This window comes from Mauremys mutica, chromosome 15 (genome assembly GCF_020497125.1).
Source record: "Mauremys mutica isolate MM-2020 ecotype Southern chromosome 15, ASM2049712v1, whole genome shotgun sequence".
NCBI classification, from domain to species: domain Eukaryota; kingdom Metazoa; phylum Chordata; order Testudines; family Geoemydidae; genus Mauremys; species Mauremys mutica.
The window spans coordinates 36016907-36036150 of NC_059086.1; the positions used below are offsets into that span (position 1 = coordinate 36016907).

The 19244-nt window shown below is 52.6% G+C and overlaps 1 protein-coding gene and 2 pseudogenes across 3 annotated transcripts in view; all 3 read right to left on the reverse strand.

Moving 5' to 3' along the window:
• LOC123350385 (galactoside alpha-(1,2)-fucosyltransferase 2-like) overlaps positions 1-19244 on the reverse strand; it is a 44717-nt gene that overhangs the window by 1714 nt on the left and 23759 nt on the right. Inside the window, exon 1 of one of the 3 annotated variants that reach the window (XM_044988938.1) lies at positions 4933-6414. The exons of the other annotated variants lie outside the window; for them this stretch is intronic. The gene's annotated coding sequence lies outside the window, so the exon portion shown is untranslated. Of the gene's footprint in view, positions 1-4932; positions 6415-19244 lie in introns of those variants that run through there. 3 annotated transcript variants of the gene reach the window in all.
• Positions 14593-15708, reverse strand: LOC123350022 (annotated as a pseudogene).
• Positions 16507-17546, reverse strand: LOC123350387 (annotated as a pseudogene).

The following is a 19244-nucleotide window of genomic DNA, read 5'->3' on the forward strand; positions in this document are numbered from 1 at the left end:
CTCACTTCTAACATGCACCCCCCTGCTAGCCCAGCCCTGGGCTCCCTCCAGCTCTGCTGGTGCCCCTCACTCCCAACCCGCAGCCCCTGCCAGCCCAACCCTGGGCTCCCCCCAGCTCTGCCAGTGTGCCTCAGTCTCCACCAGCAGCTCACCTGTCACTGCTGGAGGAATGGGTAAAAGGGTACATAGGGATGGATGGATGGATGGATGGGGAGCAGGGTAGATGGGGGTGGATTGATGGGGAGAGGGGGAGATGGGTGGATGGATCCCTGGGGAGAAGGGTAGATGGGGGAATGGATGGATGGATGGACAGCTGGGGAGAAGAGTAGATGGACAGATGGATGGATGGGGAGAAGGGTGGATGGGGGGATGGATGGAGGTGGAGGGATGGGGAGAAGGGTACATGGGTGGATGGATGGATGGGGAGAAGGGTAGATGGATGGATGGGGAAAAGGGTAGATGGATGGATGGATGGGGAGAAGGGTAGATGGGTGGATGGATGGATGGGGAGAAGGGTAGATGGGGGATGGATGGGGAGAAGGGTAGATGGGTGGATGGATGGATGGAGAAGGGTAGATGGATGGATGGAGAGAAGGGTAGATGGGGGATGGATGAATGGATGGGGAGAAGGGTAGATGGGTGGATGGATGGATGGAGAAGGGTAGATGGATGGATGGAGAGAAGGGTAGATGGGTGGATGGATGGATGGATGGATGGGGAGAAGGGTAGATGGGGATGGATGGATGGGGAGAAGGGTAGATGGGCGGATGGATGGATGGGGAGAAGAGTAGATGGATGGATGGGGAGAAGAGTAGATGGGTGGATGGATGGATGGATGGATGGGGAGAAGGGTAGATGGGTGGATGGATGGATGGATGGATGGGGAGAAGGGTAGATGGGCGGATGGATGGATGGATGGGGAGAAGGGTAGATGGGGATGGATGGATGGGGAGAAGGGTAGATGGGGGATGGATGGATGGATGGATGGGGAGAAGGGTAGATGGGGATGGATGGATGGGGACAAGGGTAGATGGGTGGGTGGATGGATGGATGGGGAGAAGGGTAGATGGGTGGATGGATGGATGGATGGATGGGGAGAAGGGTAGATGGGTGGATGGATGGATGGATGGATGGGGAGAAGGGTAGATGGGTGGATGGATGGATGGGTAGATGGGCGGATGGATGGATGGATGGGGAGAAGGGTAGATGGGCGGATGGATGGATGGATGGATGGGGAGAAGGGTAGATGGGTGGATGGATGGATGGGGAGAAGGGTAGATGGGTGGATGGATGGATGGATGGACGGCTCGGGAGAAGGGTAGATTCCTCGTACCACTACCTAGGATCCAGGTGGTGTGGGAAGGTTTGGAAGTGTTTTGACAGTGGGGGTCATGGAACACCTCCTAGCTGACCTGCTCCTGGGTAATGATTTTTTCCATGTAGCTCAGGTTAAAGTATTTGCCTGCAGCAGGAGGGGGTTTGATGCTGGGACCCCCGAGGGAGAGGGTCAGGGCTCAGGAATTGCGGAGAGAATGGGAGAGAGTCTCCTTGATTCCTCTGCAGCCGGGGGAAGCCACATGCTTCCAGGTGGGAGGGTGGTTGAGACCAGCTCCTGCCCTGCAGCTGGAGGCAGCACCACACCGGGAAGGGACGGGGGTGTGATGCCGGCCAGGGAGAGACCTGCCCAGGTTGTTAGCTGCCAGCAGGTCACAGCTGAACCAGAGACAGACCCGGCTCTAGGGAGCAGAACAATGTGTCCCAGAGGAGAGCCCAGAGAGGGGACAGGGGATCTCAGAAACCACTGAGGTGGGTGCGGATTCCTGTGACTCTGTAACACAGGGAAGCAGGGTCCTTCCACGTACGGGAGGGGCTGAGGCTGGCTCCTTTCCAGCAGAAGGCAACATGGCCTCGGGCGCGGGGGCAGGAGAGGGGTTGTCGGGGATTAAGGGAACCGTCCCAGTTGTTAGCCGGCGGCGCTCTGCAGCTGAGCAAGGGATAGAGCCCTTCCTAGGGAGCCCCGCGAGATGGGTCTTAGGATGGGGCCCAGAGGAGGAGATGGGGGAAGGAAGATCGGGTGGGGGGGGGGGGAACAGGAATTGTCTCCTCACCAGTCACTTGGGGCAGGATGCCCAGGACACGAGGAGGATGACAGAGAAAGAGGTGACAGAGGTGATTAAAGGAAGAGGGGAACGCAGGAGGGAAGGAAAAGCCAGTGACTGATTACAGGGGAGAAAGTCAAAGGACACCCTGCATAATGAACAAACTAACCTCCGACTGGAATATCCGAACGGAGGCTGCGGGCTCAGAAAGATACAGTAACTCCTCACTTCACACTGGAGTTCTGTTCCTGGAAAATGCCACTTTAAGCGAAACGATGTGAAGCGAATCCAATTTCCCCATAAGGATTAATGTAAATGGGGGGGGGGTGTGGAGGGGGAGGCGGGTTAGGTTCCAGGGAAATGTTTTTCACCAGACTAAAAAACGATCTACTATACAGATAGACACACCGTCCACGTTTTAAACAAACCACTGACTCCTGTCCACAGCAATGATGAGTGTGAAGCCGGGTTGAGGTGGAGGAGTCAGAGGGAGGGATATTTCCCAGGGAGCCGCGCTGCTAAATGATGAACTAGCCCTCGGCTGAGCCCTCCAGGGATAACGCGCTGTTGTTAAGGTCGCCTCTCTCGCAAGGCAGCGCGAACACGAGGGAGGGGAGGCAGCATGGCAGACAGACACACACCTTGTTTGTGGGGTGGGGGGAGATGCACCCTGCCCCTTTCAGTAAACTGACCCACTCTGAAGTGCATTGTCTTTAGTGGATCAGGAAGTTGAGACAGCAGCTGCTGCCCCAAGCTCTCTCTGTCTCTCTCCGTGTGGCCCCTCCCTGCTCTATATGGAGCAGGGGTAAGTGGGGTGCAGGAGCAGAGGGGAGGGGGACACCCTGACATTATTCCCCCCCTTCTCCCCCTGCACAGCAAGCAGGAGTCTCGGGGAGCAGCTCCAAGGCAGAGGCCAGGAGCAGCACACGGCACGGCGGGGAGGGACAGCTGAACTGCTGGCAATTGGTACCCTGCTGGGGAGGCTGTCGGGGGGGGGGGGCTGTTGGTCCACCCTGGTTCCAAGCCCCCACCAGCTCGCGCCAACGGGCTGCTCTTCCTGAAAGCCGTGGACAAAGCAGGCGGCTGCCAAACGACGTTAGAAGGGAGCCTTGCGCAGCTTTAAACGAGCCTGTTCTCTAATTGATCAGCAACGTAACGACGTTAACCAGGACGACTTGAAGTGAGGAGTTACTGCCCGTGTAAACGCGCAGCTGAGATTAAAAAAAAATTGGTATTAATGTTCAGTGTTGGGGATAAGAATTTTGACCCGGATGTTAAACCTTATGAGAACGCTGCTTTTCAGTTAATACCCGGAAACAGGTTTAAAGCTGATCGCAGCAGAGAAACCCTAAAAAAACCTGGTTTGCTGTGTGTGCACAGGGAAACTGAGGCACGCTGCCTCATGGTCTTGATAGCTGGATGTCAAGAGGACTATCGCACAAACCATCTTTGCGCTAGGCCGTGACTAACCCTCGTGCAGTAAACTAGGAGGGGAGGTGTGACGCTCTGTACCTGGGGGAACACCCAGCACCCCCATGTTCATCTTTGTAAAATGATTGTGTGGGATCCAATGCAAAATTTGTCCTGTTGGGTGTCTTCAGGAGGCTCGTGGTGCACTGAGCATGGTGGTTATAGTGATGTTACAGCAACGTTATAGGTTATAATTTCATGTCTATAGTTATGAGGCTGAGAACGTGTCCTCATGGCTTTAAATAAGCCCAGGCAAAAACTCTCCAGGAGCTGAGGGGCCGTTCACACCTCATCAGGGCAAGGATGGGACAAACCCAGCCTCACAGGAACAAAGGACGCTGGCTGAGGCAGCAAGGAAGGGTCATTTGGACTCCCCAGTGAGTCACCCCCCGTCCTTTGGCCAGTTCGGGACTGCGATGGGGTAACGCCCACCTGACCCTGAAGTGAAGGGAGGACAAAGCCAAGAGGGAAGAAAGGACATGATAAAAGGGAGAGACGTTTTCCCTGCTCTCTCTCTTCCACCTCCATCTCCAGACACCAGCAACCAGTGACTGAAGCGCTGATCGAAGGGGAGAGCCTGGCTGAAGGGCACCCAGCCAGCCTGGGGTGAGGAACATCTACATTTGTAAGGGCTGAAAGTGTTATGATGGATTGACGCATGGGCGATGGGTGGATGGACGGATGGGGGGAAGGGTAGATGGGGGATGGGAGGATGGGGAGAAGGGTAGATGGGGGATGGGAGGATGGATGGATGGGGAGAAGGGTAGATGGAAGGATGGATGGATGGGGAGAAGGGTAGATGGGGGATGGCAGGATGGGGAGAAGGGTAGATGGGAGGATGGATGGATGGGGAGAAGGGTAGATGGGGGATGGGAGGATGGGGAGAAGGGTAGATGGGGGATGGGAGGATGGATGGATGGGGAGAAGGGTAGATGGGGGATGGGAGGATGGATGGATGGGGAGAAGGGTAGATGGAAGGATGGAGGGATGGGGAGATGGGTAGATGGGGGATTGGGGGATGGGGAGAAGGGTAGATGGGGGATGGGAGGATGGATGGATGGGGAGAAGGGTAGATGGGAGGATGGGAGGATGGGGAGAAGGGTAGATGGGAGGATGGGAGGATGGGGAGAAGGGTAGATGGGGGATGGGGGATGGGAGGATGGGGAGAAGGGTAGATGGGAGATGGGTGGATGGAGGGATGGGGAGAAGCACATGAAGAGGAATTGGGATGGATTAGTGGGTGGGTGGGTGGGTTATTTAAGGCTAAAGAGTTCGGTGTTGGGCTGGACGGCTGGAGGGGTCGGTATCTTTGGTCTGAGAGTGGCCAGGACATTTCTAGGCAGGGAATCTCCCCCCTTCTTACCTTGGTGAGGTGGGGTTTGGGTCCAGGCGCCAGCGGCAGCCGCTCCCGTCTGCTCCTATTCGGTTTCCCCCGGACGGCTCCGTCTCCGACTGACGCTGCCTCACTCATTTATTTGTTATCGGCGCTTAAATATTAATCCATCTACTCCCAGGCCTGACTCACCCTTTCCTAGTCTGCCCACCTCCCCGGCACATGCCCCAGGGCACACCATGGGGGTTGCCACGCCAGGCCAGGAGGGTGGGGAATGAGGGGTGGGAGTGGGGCCCAGCATGAAATAAGGAACCAGGACACCTGGGCTCGCTCTGTGGCTCGGGGAGGGGAGTGGGGTCTAGTGGTTAGAGCAGGGGTGGGGGGGCTAGGAGGCAGGACTCCTGGGTTCTCTCCCCGGCTCTGGGACAGATTTTCACCGGATGTTTGGATGTTGAGGCCGGCGCTGACCGACCCACGGCAGACGATGGTCCCCGACACACAGCGCTGTCGAAGGGCCGATTCAGACAGTTCCTGTTATTTATTGGGGCATCGCTCCAGGACTGGTTCTTTCGCGCGGGGTCCGTGGCGGCTTCGTGGCCGATGGCTTCAGACTAAACTGCTGTGTGGGCCAAAGGCGGCCTGGGTGTCCTGGTCTCTGTGGGGGGAGGGCTGCGATTTCCGGGTTGACTCAAAGTCCGGGGGTGGAAAAGGGAGTTTGGGGGTAGCTGGGGGGCTATGGGTTTTTTGGGGGGGGCTATAGGGGTAGCTAGTGGAGGCTATGATGATAATGGGGGCTCTGGGGGTAGCTAATTGGGGGCTATTGGGGTATGTGGGGGGGCTATGGGGTAGCAAGATGACAGATGACTGCAGGGGGTGGAGCTGGGTAGAGCTTGGTCACTTTGGCCACTAGGGGTCAGTGTCCCCCCCCCACCCCCATGGCAACCCCTAGCCGAGGTTACCAGCTGGAGCGTCCTGAACTCAGCCCCCCCTGGGGTCAATCTGGGCTCACTCCCACCCCGGGTGGAAAATGGGGGCAGGGGCTGCGGGTCGGGAGTGAGGGGCACCGGCAGGGCTGGGGGGGGCCAGGGCTGGGCTAGCAGGGGGCTGCGGGTCGGGAGTGAGGGGCACCGGCAGGGCTGGGGGGGGTCCAGATGAAGGGTTAAAATCCATGTGCATTTTATATAACAACCTGGTCTATGGATTGTGCCAGCTCTTTCTCAGACCCAAAGTCCAGAGTTTGCTCAGGAGAGCAGAGGCCGCGCTGGGGTAAACAAGATAACGGCCGTTGCTGAGCTGTGCTTTGTCAGTCGAAATGCCGGCTGTTGAAGCAATAACTGAATCATTATGTTTCATCCAGTGCTTCAAAGACTGAACAAGGGAGCCCTGTTCCTATTGCGCGTCTCCTGTAGGGAACGTTCTTCCCGCCGGTCCAACCTTGAGGTTATGAAAAGTTGCCACGTGTCAGTATAAGATCTGGCGTCCTTCCACCTCCTTTCCCAGGGACCAACGCCTGCCTTAAGACAGAAAGGGGACAATCTTTATTGCCATATTGTGACGAAGTGGGGGAGTTTCTTGGTTTTTCCGTGTTTTCCAGTCAGTTGCATGCGGAGGGGGTGGGACTCAGTGTCCCCGGGTGTTACGGGTTAACGAGGGGAGGGGGGAGGGAGTTTGTGGGCACAGAGGGCCGGAGAGGGAACTCGGGACCCCGGCCGCTGGCCTGGAGGATGGAGACCCCAGCGACTGGTGCCCGGGTGACCCGGAGACCCGGCTCAGGAGTCGCAGCCGGTTCTGGCCGGGGGGAGGACAATGGGCTGCGGGGACGGGACCCCGGTGACCTGACCAGCCGGGTCCAGCCAGAGGGGCCAGAGGACGGGAGGGGGGAGGAGCCCAGGAGACCCTGTTTCCCTGGAGAGAAGACAATGGACAGAGGGGGGCTTGGGGCCGGGGGTATCGGATGCCCAGCTGGGAGCAGGGGGGCTCGGGGCTGGAGGGGGGGGTAGGCAGAGCCCAGCTGGCTGCAGGGGGACTGGGACGTGCTGGGCTGAGGGGGGCCAGGCCTGAGGCTGGAGAGTTTCCTGTGCTGGGTTCAACGCTCAATAACCCTCCTGTGTTACGCTGGCTGAGTCGCTCCGGGCTAGAGAGCAGGGCAGGGGCCGGGGGGGCATCGGCCCCTTCGGGGGCTGGAGGCCCCGGGAAGTACGGAGCGAGGGGACTCCCCGAGGGGCCCACGGCAGAGACAGACGCGCTGAGGCTCAGAGAGGGGCAGCTCCAGGAGGTGGAGGGGCCTGACCGTGGGGGAGAGTGGACCCCCGAGAAGGGCTGTCGCAGTGAAAAGGGCACCCCCCACACACACGGACCGCACGGGGCCACAAGTGGGCATGATCTGGGAGTCTGTGACAACGTGGCAGCAGACGATGGTTCGTGGCTGCATCCCGTAGACAGGGCCGGGGCAAGGATATTTTGCGCCCTAGGTGAAACTTCCACCTTGCGCCCCCCGCACCTCCCTCGCATCGCTTATTAAAAACTTTCAAAAATGAACGCTGCCTAACGTGGCCTTGGTCATTAGAATTCATCCACGTTCGGCTGGAAAATGTATTAATTTCATTATTTACTCTACATATTTAATGAAAATAAATGAATAACCTGACAGCGTTGACAGTGGTATTGTTTTCACTTTGCACAACACAGCCTGGATCTGAAAATAAATCACTTGCCTGATACACGGTCACAGAGTCACACGTGAGAATTTATTTTTCCGCGCTTTCAGTTTAGCAAATTTAGAAACAAGTTCCTCCAAGCCAATGCTGCGAGCAACATCATGTCCCATTGACCAGGTCGAGAGCCCAACAGGTCTTTGTTGCAACACTGACGTCCGCATGGGTGTTTTTATCAACTTGAGCTTCGAGAAGCTTCGCTCGCCGCTGGCCACAGAAACTGGGCGAGTCAAGAGGACGCGGAGAGCAATACCCGTGTTGGGGACACTAGCTGTCAGCTTATTTGTGCATCTGAAGTTCAGTACCTCTTGCGGCGATGCACTCTTTTCGACTCGTCGCGCAATACCTTGCAATTCATTGCACAAGTCGAAGGCACCGATATCTTTGGATTCACCATGTTGCAAAGCTTGCTCCAGCGTCAAGCCACGTTCCATCATTTGCTTCGGTGTTGTATTTTGCGAACTGTCGACATCATATAGGAAGCCAAATACTAATTTGCTGCATCAGTGCGAATCTTTCTTCAACTGAGGGCTTGACTACACTGGAGAGTTGCAGCGCTGGTGGAGGCTTTCCAGCGCTGCAACTTAGTAACTGTCCACACCTGCAAGGCACATCCAGCGCTGCAACTCCCTGGCTGCAGCGCTGGCTGAACACCTGGTCTGCTTGGGGTGTAACGAGTGCAGCGCTGGTGCTGCAGCGCTGCTCATCAGGTGTGGCCACACACCAGCGCTGTTATTGGCCTCCAGGGTATTAGGAGATATCCCAGAATGCTTTTAACTAATTACTCTCTTTGTTTTGTTGTGAACTCGGGGCTCCAGGGCTCCGGGAGCTGCTTATCTAAGAACATAAGAACATAAGAACATAAGAAAGGCCGTACCGGGTCAGACCAAAGGTCCATTTAGCCCAGTATCTGTCTACCGACAGTGGCCAATGCCAGGTGCCCCTGAGGGAGTGAACCTAACAGGCAATGATCAAGTGATTTCTCTCCTGCCATCCATCTCCACCCTCTGACAGAGGCTAGGGACACCATTCCTTACCCGTCCTGGCTAATAGCCATTTATGGACTTAGCCACCATGAATTTATCCAGTCCCCTTTTAAACATTGTTATAGTCCTAGCCTTCACAACCTCCTCAGGCAAGGAGTTCCACAAGTTGACTGTGCGCTGCGTGAAGAAGAACTTCCTTTTATTTGTTCTAAACCTGCTGCCTATTAATTTCATTTGGTGACCCCTAGTTCTTGTATTATGGGAATAAGTAAATAACTTTTCCTTATCCACTTTCTCAACATCACTCATGATTTTATATACCTCTATCATGTCCCCCCCTTAGTCTTCTCTTTTCCAAACTGAAGAGTCCTAGCCTCTTTAATCTTTCCTCATATGGGACCCTGTCTAAACCCTTAATCATTTTAGTTGCTCTTTTCTGAACCTTTTCTAGTGCTAGAATATCTTTTTTGAGGTGAGGAGACCACATCTGTACACAGTATTCGAGATGTGGGCGTACCATGGATTTATATAAGGGCAATAATATATTTTCAGTCTTATTCTCTATCCCCTTTTTAATGATTCCTAACATCCTGTTTGCTTTTTTGACCACCTCTGCACACTGCGTGGACATCTTCAGAGAACTATCCACGATAACTCCAAGATCTTTTTCCTGACTTGTTGTAGCTAAATTAGCCCCCATCATGTTGTATGTATAGTTGGGGTTATTTTTTCCAATGTGCATTACTTTACATTTATCCACATTAAATTTCATTTGCCATTTTGTTGCCCAATCACTTAGTTTTGTGAGATCTTTTTGAAGTTCTTCACAATCTGCTTTGGTCTTAACTATCTTGAGTAGTTTAGTATCATCTGCAAACTTTGCCACCTCACTGTTTACCCCTTTCTCCAGATCATTTATGAATAAATTGAATAGGATTGGTCCTAGGACTGACCCTTGGGGAACACCACTAGTTACCCCTCTCCATTCTGAGAATTTACCATTAATTCCTACCCTTTGTTCCCTGTCCTTTAACCAGTTCTCATTCCATGAAAGGACCTTTCCTTTTATCCCATGACAGCTTAATTTACATAAGAGCCTTTGGTGAGGGACCTTGTCAAAAGCTTTCTGGAAATCTAAGTACACTATGTCCACCGGATCCCCCTTGTCCACATGTTTGTTGACCCCTTCAAAGAACTCTAATAGATTAGTAAGACACGATTTCCCTTTACAGAAACCATGTTGACTATTGCTCAAGAGTTTATGTTTTTCTATGTGTCTGACAATTTTATTCTTTACTATTGTTTCAACTAATTTGCCCGGTACCGACGTTAGACTTACCAGTCTGTAATTGCCGGGATCACCCCTAGAGCCCTTTTTAAATATTGGCGTTACATTAGCTAACTTCCAGTCATTGGGTACCGAAGCCGATTTAAAGGACAGGTTACAAACCTTAGTTAATAGTTCCGCAACTTCACATTTGAGTTCTTTCAGAACTCTTGGGTGAATGCCATCCGGTCCCGGTGACTTGTTAATGTTGAGTTTATCAATTAATTCCAAAACAATTAATTATCAATTAATTCTAAAAAACAAACACAGCTCCTGTTTGCTGTGATCAATCTGTAACTGACTGTGAACAATCAAATGAGATATCCCCCTGCCTGCCTCATTCACAGGTGTTGTGTGTTTGCTTGACAAGAGAAACAGCTGCTTATCTGGTCTGCAGGCTGTTTGCAGTTAAGAGTAAGGGGTCAGGAAAATTTTCTGATTTTGCAAGGCAGGGAGCTGATACACAGTGTCGGCTCCAAAAATCCACTCTCTCTCTCTCCCCCGCTCCCTGTCACACCCCACCCCCGTCTTTTGAAAAGCACGTTGCTGCCACTTGAATTCTGGGATAGCTGCCTGTCATAGGTCTCACCCCCACTTGGAGCTGTTGGGTTCCAATGTGGGGACCTGCCTTGGTTTCCCTCTAAACTAAAATCCTAGTTTAGATCTAGTAAAAGCTGCCACCACCCAATCAGGAAACGTGGATTGGGACACAGTCCTTCCCCAAAATCCTTGGGGATCCCAAGAGCCCCAAATCCATGGAGTTCTTACACCCAGGAGAAATAAACCATTCCCCCTGCTTCCTCCCCCCTCCCTTTTCCTTGGAGAGATACCGGGATTTAACTACAGAGGGATGCCTCCCCCTCCCCCTTCCCTGAGAATCCACCCAAGGAAGGATCAACCAAGTCCTTAATAGAAAATAATTTATTAAAGAATAAAAAAGAAAGTCACTGTCTCTGTAACCAAGGTGGAACAATATACAGGGTCTAAACTTATCAATCTTTGGAGAGAATTCCCTCTCCCCCTTTCTTTCTCAGTGAAAGCAAAGTAACAGCAAACAGGAATAAAGAATTTCCTTTAGCAAACACACAATTTCAAATGTAGAAATCAAATTAGAAGACTAATCCACCTTTCTAATTAATACTCACTATTGAATAGTAGAAACTACTCCAGGAGAACTTGGAGACATGACTGTCCTCTCTTAGATCCAAAAAGAGAACTCTCTAACAAAGAACACAGACAAAGGCTTCCCTCCACAGAGATTTGAAATTATCTTGTTTCTGATTGGTCCTCTGGTCAGGTGGTCATCAGATACTGCATGTTAACCCTTTACAGGTAAAAGAGACCTTAACCCTTAACTATCTGTTTATGACACGCCCCCCAAATCGCAGACAGTGGGGGAACCACACTGGCGGTGATTTCCTTCTAGAACTTTAAAATAAACAGATTAACAAAACACATGCACTATTACATATACTACTAAGTATGTAAACAACAAGGTATTTGACATTGAAGAACACTTTTTATGCATTTGACTGGACATACTTGGCAACGTCCTTGCCCATCCCCTCCCAGTGGAAGGACTTTCCCAACCTGTCCTTGGTTCTGTTCACCCCAGAATGACCACTGGGATGTCATGGCCCAAGCTTAAGAGCTTGTCCCGGTACTTAGTTGGAACTACCAACTGTTTTTGAGGATTCTGGCCTTTCTGGTGTCCACCAGAAAGAATCTTGTTATATAAAAGTTCTTGTTTTACAACAAACCGGGATCGGGTAGAAGAGCTGAGAGGCGGTGGGTTGCTCCGTGCCGCCGCCCAAGCTGTCTTAAGGCTGTCATCGGCTTCCTGCTCAGTCTGGAACTGTTCCCTTGAGGCTGGAGACACCAGTTCCTCCGTAGACTGTGGACTTGGGCTGGGTCCCTCTGGAAGCGATGTAGGTGATGAGGTTGTTTCCGTTGACTGTGAACCGCTCTCCGCTGGTGCACAAGGTGATATTTCAGGCTTTGGCTGAGCCTCTTGGGTAGGGTTGTCTGCTGCTTCTGCCAGTTCAGGCCCGCTGGCGCCCTCTGGCGGTGGAGTTGCAAGCGCTGGCGTCAGTGCTGGCGCTGGTTCTGCCGCTGGTTGCTCTTCCAGTTCCGGTCCTGGGACTGGATGTACTATGGCTGCTGTAGTTGTTGGCATGGGATCCGGTTCCACTACCTTGGTCTGGGTCTCTGGTAACACAGACCGGGTCCTGGTGGATGGCTCAGGAACAGGGATGGGAGTGCCTGCTTGTTTGGCCTGGCTGCGGGTGACCACCCCCCCTCTTGGCCAGCTGCACATGGTTGCCCAAGTTTTCCCCCAGTAGCATGGGGATGGAATAATTGTCATAGACAGCAAAAGTCCACTTTCCTGACCAGTCCTTGTACTGGTCTTCAGGGATGCTGTACCCATGGCAGGTCCTTTTAAATTTTTTCAAGAAGGCCTCAGTGTCCTCACCTGCCATGTAGGTGGGAAATTTCTTGGGATGGGGAACAGTGCCTGGAGAAGGATTGTTAGGGTTGGCTGGAACATTTGGGTTAGCTCTTGCTAATCCCAGGCCCTGCTGGTGGGCCTCCCTCTGGATCTCCATTTGTCTCCTGTGCTCAGCCTCTTTGGCTCTGTGGTCAGCTTCCTGTTTCTCCAGCTCCCTCTTGTGGTTAGCCTCTTTGGCTTGTAGTTTCTCCATTTCTCTCTTGTGGTCAGCTGTTTGACTGGTACTCATGTCTTTGTGCTTTCTGGTGCTGGCCACACCCCTCTGCATTCAGTGAACTGTATTGCTTGGTTCACTTTTCCTACCCTTTCTATTCATGACTGAATAAAAAGAAACAAAAGCTTTGCATTTGCAAATGGTGTTAGCTGATTGTTGCTGTCTCACAAGAAACTAGAAAATCTGGTTTGGTATCTTCTCTTTAGCAATTTCTAATGCTCTCCCAGTAGGGGTCGTTCCTAACAAAAGCCTTGTTAGAAAACCCTTACACCTCTTCCCTGGCTTTTTTTTTTTCAAGCAGACAGAAAGAAAAAAGGGAAAAAAAAGAAAAGAAGAAGAAAAAAAAATCTTTTCTTAACAAAGCCTGTTAGAAAACCTTATTTCCTCCAGCTAAACTCAGCTGAAAATCTGTTTAAAAAAAAAAAATCTCCCCCTCCTGGCTCCCAAGAAGGTAGAAAAACCGGTTTTGCCACTGTCTTTTGCAAATTGCTAAGTATCCTCTCAGTAGGTGTCCCTTCTAACAAAAGCCTTGTTAGAAAAACTGTATTCCCTTCAGCCAACCTAGCTGAAACTGCTTCTAACCCTGAAAACTGCTTCAAAACTGCCTTTTCCTCAAGCTGCCTGTCCAAGCAACCAGAAAGAAAAACTGCTTCCAACAAAGCCTGCTGGAAAACTTAATTCCCTCCAGCCAACCTTGCTGAAGATTCCTTCTAACAATACCAGTTAGAAACTGAATACTTGTAACCCCCCTCTTCTCTCAGGTTGCTTTCCTGCTCTAGAAGAAGAGAATAGCTCTCTTCAGCTTAGCCCAGCTGAAAAAAAACTCCTTCTAACAAAGCCAGTTAGAAAACCTTGTCTGTTTGCCTTCGGGGTATCTCTCCCTCCTAACCTGCAGTCCTGCTTTAGGAGAAGAGAATAGCAATGGCTGTCTGGTTCAGAAAAATCCATCACCGCTGCCCACCATGTCATAGGTCTCACCCCCACTTGGAGCTGTTGGGTTCCAATGTGGGGACCTGCCTTGGTTTCCCTCTAAACTAAAATCCTAGTTTAGATCTAGTAAAAGCTGCCACCAGTCAGTTTTTAAGTGTCTGACACACTCCCTGTTCCCCCAAAAACTTCCCCTGGGGAACACAGATCCAAACACCTTGAATCTCACCAGAGAGAGAGAGAAACAGCCAAGTCCCCTCCCCCTTCCCTCTCTCCAGCCTGCTCTGGAGAGATTACCCCGAGTCAAATCCTTGACTCAACACAAAGAGGGACTCACCTCCCCCTCCCCTTCCCTTGAATCTCCACAAGAGAAGGAATTAACCACATCCTTAATAGAAAAGAATTTATTAAAGAATAATAAAAAAAGAAAAGTCACTGTCTCTGTAACCAAGATGGAACAATACAGGGTCTAAATTTATTAATCTCTGGAGAGAATTCCCCCTCCTTTCTTTCTCAGTAAAAGCAATCACAGTACAGACTTAAAGAAATTCTATAGCAAAACACAGAATTGCAAATACAGAAATAAAAGTATACGAATACTAGTTCCTTGCTAATACTCACTAGCTTGAATAGAAGAATTTATTGCAGAAACCTGGGAGGACTTGATTAAGATGTCTGGACTCTCTTAATTCCCAAAAGAGACTCTCTAAGAAAACAAAGAACAGGGGGAAAAAAAACTTCCCTCCACACGGATTTGAAAATAATCTTGTTTCTGATTGGTCCTCTGGTCAGGTGGTCATCAGGTACTGCATGTTAACCCTTTACAGGTAAAAGAGACCTTAACCCTTAACTATCTGTTTATGACACTGCCCATAATGCATCACTCCCAACAGCGCTGCAAATGCTGCAAATGTGGCCACACTGCAGCGCTGGTAGCTGTGAGTGTGGCCACACTCCAGCACTTTCCCTGCACAGCTGGACGACCAGCGCTGTAACTCCCAGCGCTGCAACTCTCAAGTGTAGCCAAGCCCTGACTGTATTGCTGGGTCGATGACTGCAAAGTAAACGTTCACTTTGAGTTTTTCTTTCAGATTATAAATAGGTTCGTCATCTGCTTCATACGTGAACTGCTTCCTCTTCTTTCTAATATGGATTGGATCTGGTTCCAAAAGTGCCGGTACATCCAACTCCTCTGCAAGTTCACCTGCATCTGCCAATGTTTTCTCAAAGTCTGCGTCACTTCTGCGGCCTACAAGAAACTTCTTGGTTTCTCCAAGTTGATTAATGACGTCACTGATGTCGAATTCTTTCGCCTGAAGTTGTTTGCTAGTCATGTAGATCTCAAACAATATGTCATACCACACGACAAGAGAAACAAGAAACTTGAAACTAGAAAAGGCTTTTGCACGATCCTTTGCAGCAACTCGTGCCGTATTGCCAGATGATGCTGTTAGAGCAGTGTCATCATGGATGTCTACCAGAGCATCATAGATGTCACCAAGCTGATAGCGAAGAGGTTTCAAGGCATCTTGTTTCACTCAATGGTTTAACGGTGAGATTAGATACGTGGCGTGTTAGAACTTCCCAGCGATGTGTAGAAGCTGAGAAACACACATACACACGTTGAACTAAATCAAAGAAGGCGGTTGCCTCTAAGCAACACATTGGAGCATCATTAACAACCAAATTCAATGACTGTGCACTGCAAGGAACGAAAAAGGCTCATGGATTAATATCCAAAATTCTTCGCTGGGCACCATTTTCTTTCCCTTTCATATCGCTCCCGTTATCGTACCCTTGACCACGCAAGTTTTCTACGGGCAGTGACGTTTCTTCAAACTGGTGAAGAATCGTTTCTGTCATACCAGCTCCAGTTGTCCCCGTAAGCGACACAAATCCCAAGAAATGTTCCTTTATGAATACTGGTTCAGTCCCGTTCTCCATCTCTGAAGTACGTCTATTCACAGACCGAATGATTATGGTCATTTGGTCACTGTGGCCTGCATCTGGTGCACAATCTAGAAGGATTGAAAAGTATTTTGCGGCACGAGCAGATGCTGGGATTTTTTGTTGGATGGCATTGGATAGAAGTGAATAAGCTCATTCTGCGTGTCTTTCCCCAGGTGATGTAAACATTGAGTAAGAGATCAGGATGACTTTGCCTGAAAATTAAGCAATGTTGATTGTAATCAGAAATACACCCTTTTGGGTCACCTGTGCTTCCTTCCTGCCTTCGTTCATATCAAAATCTGCTACATTTTATTCTACCTTTATAATACTGAATTATTGTTATTAATACAATTTATGAAATTAGAATGGCAGATACTCCGTCATACTGGGGTATCGGCTTAGGTGGAGGAGGGAAGCAGACTGGGTTCGGGTCAGTGGGGGTTCGGGTTAGGTGGGGGAGGTGCACAGGGAGGTGGGTTAAAGCGGCTTAGCCGCCCCTCCACGCAAGAGCTGCCAGCCGTGGCCTCCCTCCCTTCTCTCCCCAGGGAGCAGAGCCTCTGCCCTGGAAAACCTGCTCCGAGGAGCATGGCACGTGCAAGCCGGCCCCGGCTGCACCGCGCTGCCAGCACAGCTCAGCCCCAGCGGAGGGTCATTGGGAGCGTGGTTCTTATCTACGTCCTCCCTACAGTCTGCGATCTGCAGCCTGAGCCTGCGTCTATTTTTAGACACCGGCTTCTCAGCACCCCCCAAATCTCAGCGCCCTAGGTGGCTGCCTAACTTGCCTAGTGCTTCCACCGGCCCTGGGTGGCCCCATCACTCCGGACGCTCCTATGAGAAGTCATCCGATGTAGGTCATTGGTTCCTCTGTGTGGGCTCTGAACCCTGCCAGCCCAGCTCCAATCTCCGCCGATCTCACCAGCGCAGCCCACCCGGACAGTGGATCCTGTTTGCAGCCCATAGCCACCAGCTGAGCTCCTTTAGCCAGTCGTCCCACTGCGCAGCGGGGAGAGATCGGCGTCAATCCCGATCCACTGGGGCAGGAAGGCGGCCTCAGGCTTGAAGATCTCGAGGAAGGGAGAGTCGGGGAGGGTGTAGTTGGCCAAGTAGATGGTCTCCCCCCAGCCAGGTAACCGGCCCAGATGCCGAAGGTCCCGATGGTCATGATCGTGTGGTTGCAATGGGCCAAGAGAGCAAAGTCCCTCCCCGGCGACGACTCCATCCCATCCCCCGAGAAATACACATCCCCCCGCGAGGCGTCGATGTTCTCCCGGCACCACTCCATCCCGTTGCTGGTCACCACGAAGACCGGCTCCTGGTACTTGGCCCGGAAGTAGCCCATGGCCTTCTCCAGGTAGGCCTTGTCCGCCACCACCCCCTTCCAGACCTGGGGCATCACCTGGACGTAGTCCCCCCTCCGGACATGAACGCCCACGTAGGTCACGTTCCGGCGCTGCCTGCGCAGCCCGGCCAGGTACCGGTTGGCCTCCTCCTTGACGTGGTCGTGGAAGGAGAATTCCTGGAGGATCTCCTGCCGGAGGTGGTGGTAGAAGGTCCAGGAGCAGGGGTAGCCCGTCAGCCGGACGTATTTCCCCTCGATGTGCCTGTACTCCTTCGACATCCAGTCGTGGAGCTCATAGTCCTTCCACGGGATGTCCCAATACTCAGATCTGGAGACCACGGGCAGGGTGACGCGGAAGAGTGGCGCCAGCTGCTGGTGCATCTCCGGGAGGATGTAGGCCTGGCGCCCGTTCATCTTGGCCAGGGCGTAGAGGGTGGCGTATTCCCCCATCTGGTTCCCCAGGCGCCCGGCGGAGTTCACGGTCCACATGCCCTGCTCCGTGGGTGAGAGTTGCTGTGGGTCACTGGGAGAGAGGATCCTCTGCCCTTGGTGGGGGGACTGGCTCTGCAGCTGTAGGAAGGTGGCGATGCCCAGGACAGCCAGCAGGTAGAGGAAGATCAAGAGGACTTGCCGGATAGAGACCCAAGAGATCAGGGATTTCATGGCTCCAAGCAGCAGCGGGGGCACGATCCTGGCCTGCGGGGAGACAAAGCAAGAATTACAGACCTGCCACAATGGGTCTATTTCTTATCTGCGCCACAAGCGCCGTGCCCAGCTCCTGCTGGGATAAGGGCATCGGAGGGTGGGGGGAGCGACGCGGAAGAGTGATCGGGAACATGAGGAGAAGGCTGGAGGGATGGGAAGGGAGGGCGGGAGGGTGAGTGGTTGATGGATGGGAAGGTTGACAGGGTGGCTGGACGAATGAGAAGATGGTTTGGGTGGAGGGGAAGTCGGGGGTTGGGTGGGTGTCTGGCTGGATGGGTGAGAAGAGGGGGATGCCGCTGGGTGGCCGTGAGGTGTGTGGCTGGGGGATCATAGCAGGCCTGGAGGCCAACGGTAAAAGCCAAACAAGATGGCTGAGGGGGGACCCGCTCAGCCCCACAAACCGTTATGAAGACGCTGGTGTCCAGAAAACACAACATGTTCCATGATCCCGCAGCCAAACCAGGGGCCGACCGCCCAGGGCCCATCACCTCAGGGTGCCCCCAGGCACTGGCAGAGCAGAACCGTCAGGGGTACATCTGGGCCTCGCCAGGGACATACGTGTGGGGTTGGGCAGTGGAGCCAGCTTCACCCTCCCACCGCTCTGCCCATGTCTGCTCCTCCTTCCCCACAGTGCTCCCTCACCAAGGGAGGAACCCAGAGCTCTCCAGGGCAGCAGTTCCATGGGGAAAGCCCAGCTCGGATGCCTCCCCCTGACATTCATCCCCCTTCTCCATCTCCTGTGCCCAGCTCCTCAACCTGGGGCCACCCGTTCATGCCCAAAATGACAGCAATGGGACGGGCACGGACAATCAGGCAGCTACGGCTGAATCTGCCCGGGATAAACCTCTGCAGTCAAGCTTGGGAATGATTTAGAGTTTGGTTCCTGGCAATTGGCATGGGGAAGGATGGAGTCAAGGGGAGATGGGTAGATGGATGGATGGATGGATGGATGGGGAGAAGGGTAGATGGGGGATGGATGGATGGATGGGGTGAAGGGTAGATGGGGGATGGATGGACGGATGGATGGATGGATGGATGGGGTGAAGGGTAGATGGGGGATGGATGGATGGATGGATGGGGTGAAGGGTAGATGGGGGATGGATGGATGGGGAGAAGGGTAGATGGGGGATGGATGGATGGATGGATGGATGGATGGGGAGAAGGGTAGATGGGGGATGGATGGATGGATGGATGGGGTGAAGGGTAGATGGGGGATGGATGGATGGATGGATGGGGTGAAGGGTAGATAGGGGGATGGGCAGATGGATGGATGCAAGCATGGATGGGGAGAAGGGTAGATGGGGGATGGATGGATGGATGGGGAGAAGGGTAGATGGGGGATGGATGGGGAGAAGGGTAGATGGGGGATGGATGGATGGATGGGGTGAAGGGTAGATGGATGGATGGATGGATGGATGGGGTGAAGGATAGATAGGGGGATGGATGGACGGATGGATGGGGAGAAGGGTAGATGGGGGATGGATGGACGGATGGGGAGAAGGGTAGATGGGGGATGGATGGACGGATGGACGGATGGATGGGGTGAAGGGTAGATGGGGGATGGATGGACGGATGGATGGGGTGAAGGTGTGAAGGAGTAGGAAGCACAGACTGTCTGTGCGGGGGAGGGGAGAGCCAGAGGTTTAGGTGAGTGTCAGGAATTCAAACTGT